At 41.1% G+C, this 15,173-nt stretch overlaps 1 protein-coding gene across 10 annotated transcripts in view; it reads left to right on the top strand.

The window, feature by feature from the left end:
• The window catches only part of JAK2 (Janus kinase 2), a 245,921-nt gene that overhangs the window by 75,155 nt on the left and 155,593 nt on the right, over positions 1 to 15,173 (top strand). For 6 of the 10 annotated variants that reach the window (XM_068552633.1, XM_068552631.1, XM_068552632.1 and 3 more), the window contains one exon: positions 10,989 to 11,067. The gene's annotated coding sequence lies outside the window, so the exon portion shown is untranslated. Of the gene's footprint in view, positions 1 to 9,520; positions 9,630 to 10,024; positions 10,673 to 10,988; positions 11,068 to 15,173 lie in introns of those variants that run through there. The other 4 variants (XM_068552634.1, XM_068552637.1, XM_068552638.1 and 1 more) reach the window with 4 other exon arrangements.

A 15,173-nucleotide genomic window follows, 5' to 3' on the forward strand; every position in this document is an offset into this window, starting at 1 on the left:
ACAAAAGACCCCAAATAGCCAAAGCAATCTTGAGAAAGAAAAATGGAGCTGGAGGAATTAGGCTCCTGGACTTCAGGCTATACTACAAAGCTACAGTAATCAAGACAGTATGGTACTGACACAAAAAGAGAAATATAGATCAATGGAACAGGATAGAAAGCCCAGAGATAAACCCATACACATATGGCCAAAGCAATCTTGACAAAGAAAAGTGGAGTGGAGGACTCAGGCTCCCAGACCTCAGACTATACTACAAAGCTACAGTAATCAAAACAGTATGGTACTGGCACAAAAACAGAAATATAGATCAATGAAACAGTATAGAAAGCCCAGAAATAAATCCACGTACATATGGTCACCTTATTTTTGATAAAGGAGGCAAGAATATACAATGGAGAAAAGACAGCCTCTTCAATAAGTGGTGCTGGGAAAACTGGACAGCTACATGTAAAAGAATGAAATTAGAACACTCCCTAACACCATACACAAAAATAAACTCAAAATGGATTAAAGACATAAATGTAAGGCCAGACACTGTAAAACTCTTAGAGGAAAACATAGGCAGAACACTCTATGACATAAATCACAGCAAGATCCTTTTAGACCCACCTCTTAGAGAAATGGAAATAAAAATAAATAAATGGGACCTAATGAAACTTAAAAGCTTTTGCACAGCAAAGGAAACCATAAACAAGAAGAAAAGACAACCCTCAGAATGGGAGAAAATATTTGCAAACGAAACAACCAACAGAGGATTAATCTCCAAAATATACAAATAGCTCATGCAGCTCAATAAAAAAACCAAGCAACCTAATCAAAAAACGGGCAGAAGACCTAAATAGACATTTCTCCAAAGATAAACAGATTCCCAAAAAACCCATGAAAGGATGCTCAACATCACTAATCATTAGAGAAATGCAAATCAAAACTACAGTGAGGTATCACCTCACACCGGTCAGAATGGCCATCATTGTGACCACCTAGAGGGCTGGGATAGGGAGGGTGGGAGGGAGATGCAAGAGGGAGGAGATATGAGGATATATGTATAAGTATAGCTGATTCACTTTGTTATACAGCAGAAACTAACACACCATTGTCAAGCAATTATACTCCAATAAAGATGTTTAAAAAAATAAATAAATAAAAGTAAAAAAAAAAAAAATTGACCAGAATGCCAAAAAAGAAAAAAAAAAGTAGATGTGGCACATATATACAATGGAATGTTACTCAGCCATAAAAAGAAACGAAACTGAATTATTTGTATGAGGTGGATGGACCTAGAGTCTGTCATACAGAGTGAAGTAAGTCAGAAATAGAAAAAGAAATACTGTATGCTAACACATATATATGGAATCTAAAAAAAAAAAAGGTTCTGAAGTATCTAGGGGCAGGAAAGGAATAAAGACGCAGATGTAGAGAATGGATTTGAGGACACGGCGAGGGGGAAGGGTAAGCTGGGACAAAGTGAGAGAGTGGCATGGACGTATATACACTACCAAATATAAAGTAGATAGCTAGTGGGAAGCAGCCGCATAGCACAGGGAGATCAACTCGGTGCTTTGTGACCACCTAGAGGGGTGGGATAGGGAGGGTGAGAGGGAGACACAAGAGGGAGGGGATATGGGTATATATGTATACATATAGCTGATTCACTTTGTTATACAGCAGAAACTAACACACCATTGTAAAGCAATTATACTCCAATTAGGATGTTAAAAAAAAAAGATTTTAATGAATCATCTTCTATCAGCATATTTAACATCCTGTAGGTAGGGATGTGTATCTCATAGACTCTGGTATAATGCACGAAGAATAAAGGAAATAATATTTATTGCTTGATTATCTCTACAGGAGACAGTATAGTGGAGTTGGTATGAGAGTTAGCTCTGAAGCCGGGTCTTCTGGGATTCAATCTTGCCTCTGCAGAGTTTCTGGAAGGCCCTGGGAAAGTTCTTCTCTGGTCTCAATTTCTTATTTTTGAAATGAAGATAACAGAGGTAGCCATCTCCTAGAGTTGTTGTGAGGCTCAAATGATTTAATACGTATAAAGCTCTTCAAGCATGACTGGTGTGTTGCACGCACTGTGACATTACCATCAGGAATTTGTTGTTTTCTCTATGTTATCTCATTAAAACCTGAAATTAGTTCTAAAAGGTAGGCACCCATATTATTCTCATTGTGGAGACTAGGAAACAGAAGTTCAGAAAGGTTGAATAAAGAATCCCCAGCTAGGGGACTTCCTGGTTGTCCAGTGGTTAAGACTCCGTGCTCCCAATGCAGGGGGCCCAGGCTCGATCCTTGGTCAGGGAACTAGATCCCGCATGCTGCAACTAAGATCCTACGTGCCACAACTAAGACCCGGCGCAGCCAAATAAATAAGTAAATAAATATTAAAAAAAAAAAAAAAGAATCCCCAGCTAGTAAAAATCTCTGGCCTTTGTTATTTCACCAGCATTTTCCCAAAGGAATCATTTTCTCCCATAAGAAAAATGGTACAAGGAAGCTAATTTCAAAACTATATTTGAATATGATTGAATAATTGCTTGATCAAGATGGTTGGTGAATTTTATAATCTAACGTTATGTCTCCTTTAAAATGTATTAAAGACAAATTATGGAGGCAAGGATAGGTAGAATAGTGGCTGTGTGACAAACTAGTGAATGTCTAACATTTGCAGACTACCTGTCATATAATAGGTGTTTTAAAAAATATATGTCGATCGATTAGAATGAATGTTATTTGGAATTTAAATTACCTAAAATTAAAGATTCATAATATCCAGAGTTAGTGAGATTGTAGAGAAATGGGCATTGATATACTAGTATGAGATTTTTGAAAGTCAATTTGGCAATAGCCACCAAATTCTAAATATATATTTCTTTTGGCTCAGAGAGTCTAATTGTCTATCCTAGGGAATACTTTTGTGCCCATGGAATGTATGTACAATGACGTTCAAATTTAGCACTGTTTTTTAAAAAAAATTAATTAATTATTTTTAATTTTTGGCTGCATTGGGTCTTTGTTGTTGCGCGCGGGCTTTCTCTAGTTGGGGCTAGCGGGGACTACTCTTTGTTGTGGTGCGCGGGCTTCCCATTGCGGTGGCTTCTCTTGTTGCGGAGCATGGGCTCTAGGGATGCGGGCTTCAGTAGCTGTGGCAGGCGGGCTCAGTAGTTGTGGCACGTGGGCTCAGTAGTTGTGGCACATGGGCTTAGTTGCTCCGCGGCATGTGGGATCTTCCCAGACCAGGGCTCGAACCCATGTCCCCTGCATTGGCAGGCAGATTCTTAACCACTGCGCCACCAGGGCAGCCCCTGGCAGGCGGATTCTTAACCACTGTGCCACCAGGGAAGTCCTAGCACTGTTTTTAATTGTGAAAATTACAAACCTAAATGTTCATAAATGGGGGAATTATTTGGTAAGTTATGATTACCCATTTTGTTGGACACTGTGTAAAAAGTTAAAAAGAATGAGGGAAAGCAATAAATGTTGAAATGAAAGGTCTTCAGAAGGTGTTAAGTGAAAAAATGGTAACACAAAAACGTATAGAATTATCAATTTGGTTTATAGAGTTCAAAACTAAATCTATAGGAAATAAGTAGGAAAATGCTTAGAAAAAATTCTGAAAAGTCACACACGAAATAGTTATCAGTGGTCACCTCTGGGAAGTAAACAGGGCTAGGAAAAGAGGATCAAGAGGAACTTCCACTTTGTATACTTTATCTTCCATATTAGTTGGATTTACCACACGTAGTATGTATTAATGTTTACTTTGGGATCAAAAAGGAAAAAAGTAGCTTGCTCAACAAATATACTTATAAGCCCTTTAATGAGGATAATAGATGCTAAAATGTACAAGACAACCTTTCAAAAGCCTTAAAACATGTCTATTCCAGTAATTAGCAGTTATTTAAAAATTTTTCCAAAGTTATCATTCCTACTAAAAACTTTATCACTTGTAGTGCTGTTGATCCCCAGAACATTTCCTGTGGGTAGTAAAAGAGCTGAATTGGTATCTAAGTGGAAAGCACACAATACTAAAGTTCTTGTAGCATTAGAATACCTAGCCAGAGAGTTTGCCTGAGGACTATTACATCATTTCATGCTTGATTTATAACAGATGAAGGCGACAGAGGAAAAAAAACCAAACCAAACCAAAACAAAAGTCAAAAAAACAAAACCACTATTACACAAATGGAGAAACCAAAGAAATAGTATTTGTTTTTATTCTCCAAATGAATGGTTATATCAGTGTTCAGTGGGAGACAGTATTAGGTGTGGATGAAAGAAGAAAGTTATTCTCCTGGTTTTTCTCAGTTTCAGTTTGAGGAATGTAGGGTAGTATATTAGTTTCCTTGACTGCTGAAACAAAATATCACAAACTGGGGGCTTAAAACACCAGAAATTTATTCTTTCACAGTTTTGGAGGCTAGAAGTCCAAAATCAAGGTGTTGGGAGTGCCATGCTCCCTCCAAAGCCTCTAGGGAAGATTTCTTCCTTGACTCTTTCAGCTTCTGGTAGCCCCAGGTGTTCCTTGGCTATAAATGTATCACTCCAATCTCTGCCTCCCTTTCACGTGGTTGTTTTCTCCCTGTTGTCTCTGTCTTCTCTAGTCATAAGGCCACTGGTCTACTGGATTAGGGCCCACCCTAATGACCTCATTTTAACCTAATTACAAACAAATATCCTATTTCCACATGTCACAGGTACAGGAGGTTAGCACTTCAACATAACTTTTTGGGGGACAGAATTCAATCCCTAATAAATGGCTTGCAGTCTGATCAGTTATTAATAACAGTTATTTAAAATGTATGACTTTTGCATGAGACTGATTCAGTGGGCTTTATAGCACCTCATAGTCATTCAATTAGCATAATCTCAACAATAGTCCAGAAAGACGTAGGTGACTTTAAAAAAAAATTTCAGGTAAACATATTCAGGCATAGGTCACTGTGATAGGCCTTAGGTCCAGAAGAGAACTGAAAGGACAGAAACGTGGATAAAGTAAGACTACCCGAAAGAAGGTGCTCCCTCAGCGCCAGCTGCCCCTGCAAGGAGGAAAACACTGGTTTTCCCTTTGATCAACTCTCATGATGTAGAGATAAAGGAGCACAGCCTCAAAACCTTAGGAAGAGAAGGCATCAAGAGAAAGGGGGGGAAAAAGGTCTAGTTAAGGACAAATTATAGACACTGGAGGTGTGTAACCAGTTAGGAGTGGAAGTTAAAATTGAGAACTATGTCATGCAGCATTTTCTGGTCCATTTATGTATTTCACAGGTAACACTGAAATTCAGAGTATTTAACCACATCATTATGATGCTTTAATATCAAATCAGATTTTCCTTTGGTCAGTAGTGTAGATAGCGTGGAGTGACCACAGCAATTATTATAACTATGGCCCAGAAAACTCACAAAATTATTGTTACAGAGAAAGTAGAGTGAAGCGATTTAGAAAAGAAAATTGAACAGTGGTGACAGGAGTGATGTTTTATAGGAGGAGGTATCTTTATTTTCTGCTAACCCATGGGTTCTGTGTAATGTCTTAGATTGTGACTAATGCTTGTATAGTTATGCTTGACTTTATGATTGAAGATAGAATTCCAAAATTGGTGGGTAAATTGGATTTTTAAAAGACATACAGTACAGCACACGGAATATAGCCAACGTTTTATAATAACTTTAAATGGAGTATAATCTACAAAAATTTTGAATCAAAAAAATAAATGAGAGGAGCTCATATTACAAAAAAAAAAGACATACATTTTCCCTGTTGTAATTTGAAGAATATTTTTTTCTTTTCTTTTTCTTTCTTCTCATCAGTGTACTATAATATCTGTCTCGCTACAGGTTATTTCATTGCAAGTACTCTGACGCTACTAGATCGGGTTCAAGTTAAAAAGGGAAATTTGTCATAAGGAAGTATTTTCAAGATACCAAATACAGGAAGTTTCTTTGGGCCTTATAAGGAAGAGGAAGCTGAAAAGCTAAGAGGATTCATTCTTGGTGAACTCTTGTTTTTCTCTCTTCTGTCTGTGTCAATTCTTTTCTCCCAAAGCAAGTCAGCTTTCTGTGCAACTCCATGTACATGAATACAAATGGCAGCCATAATTTTAGAGCATGGGTAACTTCACTTTAAGAGAACAAAAAAGTCTGAGCAACTGTCTTTGAATCCCAGTTCCAACTTCATCAGGAGGGAGATCATGAATGGCTCAGCTTGAGTCAGGTGACAACTCATGGTGCGATCAAGGGGTGTGGGTAGCAGGGTCACAAACCGTAACACAGGGGCTAGAGGCTGACTACTCTGGGTGAAGAGGACAGTTCTCAAAGAAAGAAGGCAGAATCCTTAATCTAAATAAGGACTCAGGAATTAACACTCTGTACACTAATAATTATGCAAGGGGAATTTCTATTTTGAAGAGTGAATCTTGGTATGGGTCCTTTTATAAAGAAAAATATTTTTAGTGAATTGGTACTATACCTCAAATGTTTTAAGTTAAATTTTTTTGTAAAGTACAGCATAATTATAATAGACATTTTGCATATTTTGCCAAATAATCATCCTTACCTGAAGGAGGTTATTAATTCCTGGCTTACAGATGGGGAAATTATTTTAGTTTTTATGCACCAACATTAAACTTATTCAGTTATCTTAAGGGAAGGAGGGACCTGCTTGTCAGGAACACCTTTTTCTTTGGGACTATAATGAAGAATGAAAGGATTGATGTAGAGATATAGATATGATAAAAGGCAGAGGAAATTTTGAAAATAATTTTTGCCATATCCAACCAAACTTTGAAATGAATAGTCCTAAAATATCTGGATGATTCAAAGTAAAAAACATTGCTTGCTTGTCCGTCTACCTGATTCACACTCCTGACTTTGTCTTTCGGTTTATATTACTAGACCTGGGATAAATTAGCTTCTCTCCATAGCTGATGCCTTCAGAAAAGTACATCTTCTCTACCGTGGAAGGAAACTAACTTGTGAATCTATCCCCAATCTTTTGCTTGAGCCTGTTTCCCCTTCCAAGGGGAAGGACTTTCCTATATCTTTTTCTGCTCTCACATTTATGCTCCTCTTGAGAATGTTTTCATTATTTCATCAGTTAATGGCATAGTTTTGCTTTTTTTTAAAATACAAATGCAGGTCTTTGCGTTTATCTCTGTTACAACTCAGCCCTTATCATTCCTGCCCACACAGTTCCGTGTCACACAATAAACTGTGACAAATACTTCAGGATTACTGAGAAAATCCAGCATATTTCTTATACCCCCCAGCTTGGGGATATCTATAAATTGTCCCCACCACAACCATAATAGGCATTTAGTAACTGTGCTAAGGGTTTAAAAATACTTTTTCATCTAATCTTCAAAACAGCTCTTCAAAGAAGATATTCTTATCCTCATTATACTGATGACGAAATGGAAGCTTAGAAAATTTAAATACTTCCTTGGTGAAAACAGTGATTCAAACCTGGGTCAGCCAGACTCTCAAGCTTAAGTTCCTAAACGCTGAGCCATGGATTTCCAACCTTTGCACTGAAACCACTTAAGGACTTTAAAAAGAAGTGAATGCCAAAGCCCCATCTAACACATTCTGTCAGTCTTGTTGCAGGTGTGGGTTAGGGAATGGCAGTCAGGAGCCACTGCCACCATATTCTACTGCAGTAGAATGACAGAACTTGTGGCACAACACCCCATACTTGACAACTGGCTACTAATTTTTACTTCGAGATATGGCCATACAATCAGTTTTGAATCTAAATGTGTTATCATCCAACCCAACTCACATTTCTTGTTTCTCCATGTTGTGTGAAAGAACGTCTTGAAAGACTTGGTCAAATGTCTTGGAATCCTCTTTTACCATTATCAAAGAATAGAGGAAACTTTCTGAAACATTCGCCCTGGGAGCAAATTTCTAGCTATGTCACTACCAGGGATCACATAAAGAGTTTAAAAGTTCTCTGCAGAGTGAAAAGAGCTAAACATTCCAGGGTAATATTGGCTTAAAATCATAGTATTTTTGGTAAGGAGAGAGGCTTTCACTAGTAGAATGACACTAAGCAAGTCACCTTATCTCTCTGTATGGGTAGATTGATTTCTCGTCTACAAGCCTATGATTAATATATTTCCCTTGCCCACCCTGTCTTCCCTATCCAAACCACTATTATAAAAAAGAATCCCTTCCCCCACAAGAAAACCTCAATATTTACTAGTGCCAAATGCCCTTTCCCTGCAAAAAGGCAGTGGAGTAACAGATACCATGCATGGTTGAATAAACACATCATTGCAAAATATAGAAACATCATTTACTACAATGAATGTATCTGTACTGTTTAGAGTTCTTAAACAGGCTTTTGCCCCCCACCCCTCCCAAAGAGAATGCTTCCATTTCCACAGTTCAGACGCTTTTCATTTTAACCCTAACATTAAGGCCACCTTCAGCACTTTATGTTCTTTATGTGGGTCTGTGTTCTGGTTTCTACTCCAGTTAACAGTTTTTGTTTGCAGGAAAAGGGAACTTTCATGGTGGTTGCTGCTTGTAATTTCAACCTTAACATTCTAAGCAGATTTTAGATTTGCTGTTGAGTCACAACTCCTATTTCTAATTTCTTTTTAGAAATTAAACAACGACAACAACAACAACCAAGAACTCTCCAGCATATTTTGCTTGTCAGACAGTAGCCATAGGAATGCAGTTCCCCTGTAAATCCCTTCTTAGGAGAAAACAGGGCTCTAGTTCACTACTTACTTTAAAGAAGTCAGTGTGAATTCAAGTCATTTCCTATCCTGCTATCATTTGCTCAAAGACCTTTTGCAATGGGTCTTATGTAAGAAGAAATGCAGGAGTTGCTTTGGTGAGGTTTATTTAAAGAAACCATTAAATACAAGCTTGACCTGAATCGCAGCATCATTTGTATGGGGAAACAGGGGCTATAAATGCATGTGTTTTTTTTCAGATTGACAGAAAGAAGGCTGATGATGAGTGAAAAAGGCCCTACACAGCTGGGTCACAGGCTACTTCTTCGGCCTCACCTCTTACCACTGCCCCTTCCTTCACTGTCCTCCAGCCACAGTGACCTCTTTCCCGGTCCTTTGAACTTGCCAAGCACCTTCCCTTCTCAGGGTCTTTGCCTTTGCTAGTGTTTCTGCATGAAACTCTTTTCCCAGATAGCCACAGGACTAGCTCATTCTCATCCTTCAGATCTCTGCTTAAACGTTAGTTTCTCTGGGAGGTCTTTCCTGGCCACTATAACTAAAATAGCACACTGCCTCCTCACTTCCTGCTCCTTTACTTTTCCTAGCGGCAGTTATACTCTGGCACATTATACGGATAAATTAAAAGCATTTTTGTCGCGTTATCAGAATACAAGCTCCAGTGGGGCAAAGAGTATGTGGGTTGTGTTCACATAGCATCCTTGGGGTCCTACAGCCTGGCACACAGTAGGTGCTCTGTAAATATTTGTTGAATGAATGAATGAGGCTCTTTGGGATGGTGGAAGTTGTTTCTCCTCCTTTGCCAGGCCTTGCCGCCATTCCACAGGCATCTGGGCACCTCATCCCACCCTCACCCCTTTCCAGAAGAGGTGACTGATTAGAATCAGGCGCACGGAATTGCATTGGCGCGAAACGGTGCGTATGAACGCGTTGCCCCAACCCTCGGCGCTACTTTTCTCGGCCTAGCGGCCTGGACTGTGGAGGGGCAGGTTTGCTGCACCCCGAACGTGGGAGCAAAAGCAGAAAAAGACAACAGTGCGCGGGAGGGGGAAGTCTCTTTGCGGTGCCAGGTTGTGCGCCAGGGGCGCCTTCCCGGCGTGGCTAACTCATTCCCAGCCGCCTCCACGGCGGGCGGCGGCCACGCACACGGCCATCTGCGGAGGGCCCAGCCCAGCTCAAGTCCCCCCACCCGCTCACGCCCAGGGGCCACCGCGGGAATCTCCGCGCACGCTCGCCGGTTTCCCGAGAAGCCACGCTCCTGCGTAGTCAGTCCCCGTCAGCCCCTCGGCGCGCGCCGAGGAAAGCGCGGCCTGGGTGGAGCGGCACACGCGCGCACGCGCAGTCCGGGGGCGCACGCCAGGCGCCCGCCCCCGCCCCGCTCCGAGGCGGCCTCAGCCAGCCGTGAACCGGCTGCCGGACCCGAGGCCAACTGGGAGGCTGAGTCGGAAGTAAATAGGACGTCCCAGACAGTGTCGCCTGCGGCGCTGAGAAGACGGTGTGGCTCGGGAGAGGTTGGAGACGACGACTGTGACGGGCTTCCCGGCTGCCCTAAGTGGGAGTGGTGTGGGCTGCAGGAAGGAGAGAGGAAGAGGAGCAGAAGGGGGCAAGCAGCGGCCTCCGCTAACGGCCTCCCTGGGCGCTGAGAGGCTGGGCCGGCTCCCGGCTCGCTCGTCAGTTCGTGCCGCCGCCTCGGCCACTCGGCCCCGGGGCCCGGACTTGCGGCGCGCGTCGGGGCGGAGGGCTGCTATCGCCGCGCAGGGAGAGGCCCGGTCCTCGCCGCCGAGGGATGTGAGTGGGAGCAGGACCCGCACGGGAGGGCCCCCGAGGGCCCAGCCTGGCGGTCGCTCGGACGCTTGCCCGCTCCAGGGGCTTCGAAGATCGTGGCCGGGCGGAGGCGCCGGGTAGGAGCAGTTCCTGCGGCCTCGGGCCGCGTCCTCGTCGCCTGATCCGTGCAGCGGGTGGGTGTTATTGCTGCCTGGGCTCCTGGTGGAGGGCAGCAGTTCTCTCTTCACCCTCCCTCCCACCTCCTGATCCCCGCTTTCCCCTCGCTAGTGGCAGTAAACTTCTCGGCAAGAAAATCCTCCTCTTTAAAAGGGAACCTACAACGGAGTGTCTTGCGTTGATATTTGCATCCTTATGTGTCTGATATTCCCCCTCCCCCTTTACTTATCCCTCTTTAAAATTTTCTAGACATGTGAACAGCCTAGAAAAGAGCATCTATTTCCCCTGGATTTCAACGGTAGTAACTGCTGCCTTTTTTTTTTTTTTTTTAAGGTTTCGGAAGCAGGCAAGGCAACAAGATGTGATCTGTTTCTCTTCTGCAGAAGAGGCCCTTCCTCCCCTTCCCGCGAAGGTGGGTATGCGATCCTGGCTGCTGCCTTTCTTCGCTGCAGTAAAGACGAGGGTGTCTCGAGCTGTTGTGCATAGGAAGGTTGGAAGCGTGTGTCGACAGGCAGGGCTCATTGTTGCTTACCCCTTTGAAAATGGCAGTACTGAACTTTGAATATTGCTCTGGGAGGGTAATTTTGGGGGTTATTGTTGCTCTTGGATCCTTTGAGAAACGTTAATTGTTTGTTTCTCTGCTGATTGTACATTGTCTTTCTTTGCAGAGAAAACGTTGTCCGTTACCCTTTCTCCTCAAGCAGCCAAAGATTGTTAATCTTTGAACGAGGAACATTTTCAAGTAATAAGAGATACGTATTGAGAGGACACGTTAGCTGCTCTTGCTGGGGTTTCTGCTACCACACTGAATGCTTCGTGAATGGTTTTATCTGCTTAAGTTTGCTGTGTCTGTTGAATTTACCCATGTTGCTTTCCGGTGGTTATTAATCTGTCAGGAGAAACTCCTTTTCTCTGAATGAAAGGATAGAGGCAGCTGAGTATGTCACAGAGGGGAGGAAAAATGTGGAGAAGGAAACTACAAGTGGGAATAAGAGCGATGACGATTGCTTTTGGTTTCATAATAGGTTTGTACAAGTGAGTTATTGGGCTACTGCAGATATTCTGATATAACACCCAACAGATATGAAGATGAATAATCAATCTTTGGCCTCCCTTTCCCTACCCCCTTCACCTTTTACCACTTTAGGTATGAGAATCGCTTGTATGAGAATCACTTGCTTGTATGTGCACATATCTTTTAGTGTGTAATACATCTGCAAAGCAGATGTGTCCAACATTTGCCTTAACAAGTATTTACCTGTACAGGAAAGCTACAGTACTTGCTGACTAGTTAAGCATATAATGCTTGTTTTGGCTCTGAGTGTCCTGTGTTTGGAGTTATTTAGCATGTTTTAGGGACCTGTTAAGGAATAGTCTGTTTCATTTACTGGTTTTTCCTAGTGATTTAAGACAGGTGTCTCAGGTATAGGATGGGAACATGATCTTTTCTCTACTTCACCTGGTTATTGCTGAAAGGTGAGATGCTTTTGAGGCAGAATAGGGAAGGACATTGGCTTTGGGGTCAGATCTGGGTTTGAATTCTGGTGTTCCTGCCACTTAATAGTGGTATTATTTAAAATCTCTTTGAGTCTCACTTTTTTATAAGATGGTTGTGAGGATTGAATAAGATTATGCATGCAGAGTAGTACATTGCTTGGCTACTGTGAAAGTCATGGCTGGGCAGGCAAAGGATATTCAGAGAAGGGCACAATGACTGCATAAGGTGATCTGCCAGTGACCACTGTTTCTTCCTCTTTAGTATAAGGAGAAAAAGGACTATTATGTCTTGAACTGGTAAAGGGGTCTTAGAGCCTTTTTGTGGAAAGGTTTGACCCTTATCATCTCTCCCCACCCCCACTCCCCCCCACATTTGTGCGGCCCCTACCAACTGTTGTGCTGCCCTCTTGTGGTTAACCATGCTAATAAGAACTTTCTTTTGCTCCTCTCCCATTACTTTTTATTCTTCTCTTTTTTTAGGCCCCTTCCCTTTGCTCCCAGTTTCCCAAACTGTGTGCTGAGGTGGCCCAGAGTGCCACTGAACTCAAGCATGAACTGATAGTTTGAGGTAGTTCACAGTTTCAACATTAGAGTGACACATTCCTTTCTACAATGTCATGTTTTTGCAAAGCTGTATTTTTAGAGGTTGCTCTGATAAAACGCAACTACTGTATGAAACAGGATACTAGAGTGTCATGTTGTCCAATTTGATTCCAGGTTTGAGAATTTGTACAGTGCCCAACAAGCACTAAGTTATAAGGACATTAACACTTAAGTGGTTTGAACCCTCCTACTTAAGTATTTCTTTTGGCCTACGGGTGCTATGAAAAAATTACTAAGACTAAGGATTTCCTAAATGGAGAAAGTTTGGGAACCTTTGCCTTAGCTTTTGGTTGGCTTTTCTGATAAATTTTTTTAAATGGGAAAACTGCACTTTTTAATGTTGGTCACTAATTGATTCTCCTCCCCACCAAAATTATTGATACAATTATTGATACAAAGCCAGTACTAGCTGATCATAGCTTAGTATATTTACTCTCCTATTTAATATCTTTATAGCTTCTGTCTAGCTCTTTCGTTTTAGACTAATCCTATTGATTGTCATTCTAGTTACCTTCTGGTTTTTCCAGTACTGTTTTTCTACTAGTATTTTTGACCATCTCCTTAAACTTAACATACCTTAAATGAAAATCATCTTTTTATACCCCTTTGTAATTTCCTTCTCTCCCAGCCATATAGGCTTTAAATTAGATGTCATCTTTAAACTACCTCTTTCATTTACCTCATATATTAATCCATTCAACATGTCCTATTCATATTTCTTTTGTCATTCATATCTCTGCTTCCCCCACTTTTACCACCTGAATCCCAGGACTCAGCCTGGAATATTATCCTCAGCCTGGAATATTGAAAGTCATATCAACCTCTTAGAATCCAGTATCTCTTCCTTCTATTTATCCTCAGTATAAATGTCACTCTAATTCTCCTCATTGTGGCATTCTCTTGCCCCCAAATCTTCAGTGGCTTCCCACTTTACACTTATTAAGTTTAACTTCCGTTTCCTGGCTTTCAAGATATTCTTTCATAAGTCCCTGCCCTTTTTACTCAGTCTTTTGTCTAAGGACCCTCAACAAGCATTCTCTGCTCTAGTATTGCAAGCTGCTTCCCATACTTTCTAATAACAGCTATGCTTATTCTATGTTTTAATTTTCACACATGTTTTCCATCCTCTTCCACTAAGTCCAATTCTACACACTACTGCACTGCTCACTAGGTGTGGAACAACTGAGCAGGGCCTCAATCTCCTCAGCTGAAAATTGAGAATTGTAGTACTTTTTCTGTAAGCTTGTAGTGAGAATTAAGTGACTTAATGTGTGAAAAGCCCTCAAGACCAGGGCCTGGCAGGGACTTCCCTGGTGGTCCAGTGGTTAAGACTTTGCTTTCCAGTGCAGGGGGTACGGGTTCATTCCCCGGTCGGGGAGCTAAGATCCCACGTGCCTCACAGCCAAAAAACCAAAAACATAAAAACGGAAGCAATATTGTAACAAATTCAATAAAGACTTTAAAAATGGTCCACATCAAAGAATATTTAAAAAAAAGACTAGAGCCTGGCACGTTAAGTGCTCCTGGATATAAAATAAGCTCCTTTAATAATAAACTATTATCATATTATATGATGCTCCTAATATAATAAGCTATTATTATTATAAAAATTTATTTCACTGCTGTTATTACTACTATTACTACTACTATACTTAGTTAAAAGTTCCACCTCATTTGTGAAACTGTTTCTCACTAAATTTTGCTTTTTTCCTCTCTATAGCTCTATAGTTCTTTTAGTCTTAGAATATTGTGACATAGTTTAATTGTATACCATGCTTTGGTTGTTTGATAGTTATTTTTCTAGTGTTAACCATATCTTTTCAAGTTGATTGTGTATGCTTTGAGGAATAGTACCTAGCTTAAACACACACACGGAGACACAGTGCTGAGAACATGGGAACATTCAGTAAATGCTGTGCATTAAAAAGGAATTTCAGGCAGTCACCAGACAAATATTTATTCATACCTCCAATGTAAAGGTACTTTGCTATATCCAAAAGAGATGCAAAAAATGTAGGTTCCTTTCCTTGAGGATTTAAAATGTAATAGGGGAGATAGGTAAATAATAAAAGTTATAGATATCTGATACCACATAGAGTTGAAGTGAGCAGACAAGGCTCCAGAGGAGAGGTAGAATCAAAACTGGGCAGAATTTGATTTTACATAAGAGGAAGGAACTTGTATAGGAGGTAAACAAAGGCAAAATAAGCAGGACAGGGTCAGAGAACAGTACACAACAACTTGACTGAGATGAAGGTTTGCGTGGGAGAGTAGTAAGAAATCAGGTTGAAAATGTGGATTGGAATTAGATTATGGATGGTTTTAAGTGCTAGGACGAGAAGAATGTATCAACACTTTGCTTCATAGGTAATAGACAAGCTTTAAAAGTTTCGGATTGAGAAGGAACTTGCTTAAAAC

The sequence above is a fragment of the Eschrichtius robustus genome, chromosome 10, assembly GCF_028021215.1.
Source record: "Eschrichtius robustus isolate mEscRob2 chromosome 10, mEscRob2.pri, whole genome shotgun sequence".
Lineage (NCBI taxonomy): Eukaryota > Metazoa > Chordata > Mammalia > Artiodactyla > Eschrichtiidae > Eschrichtius > Eschrichtius robustus.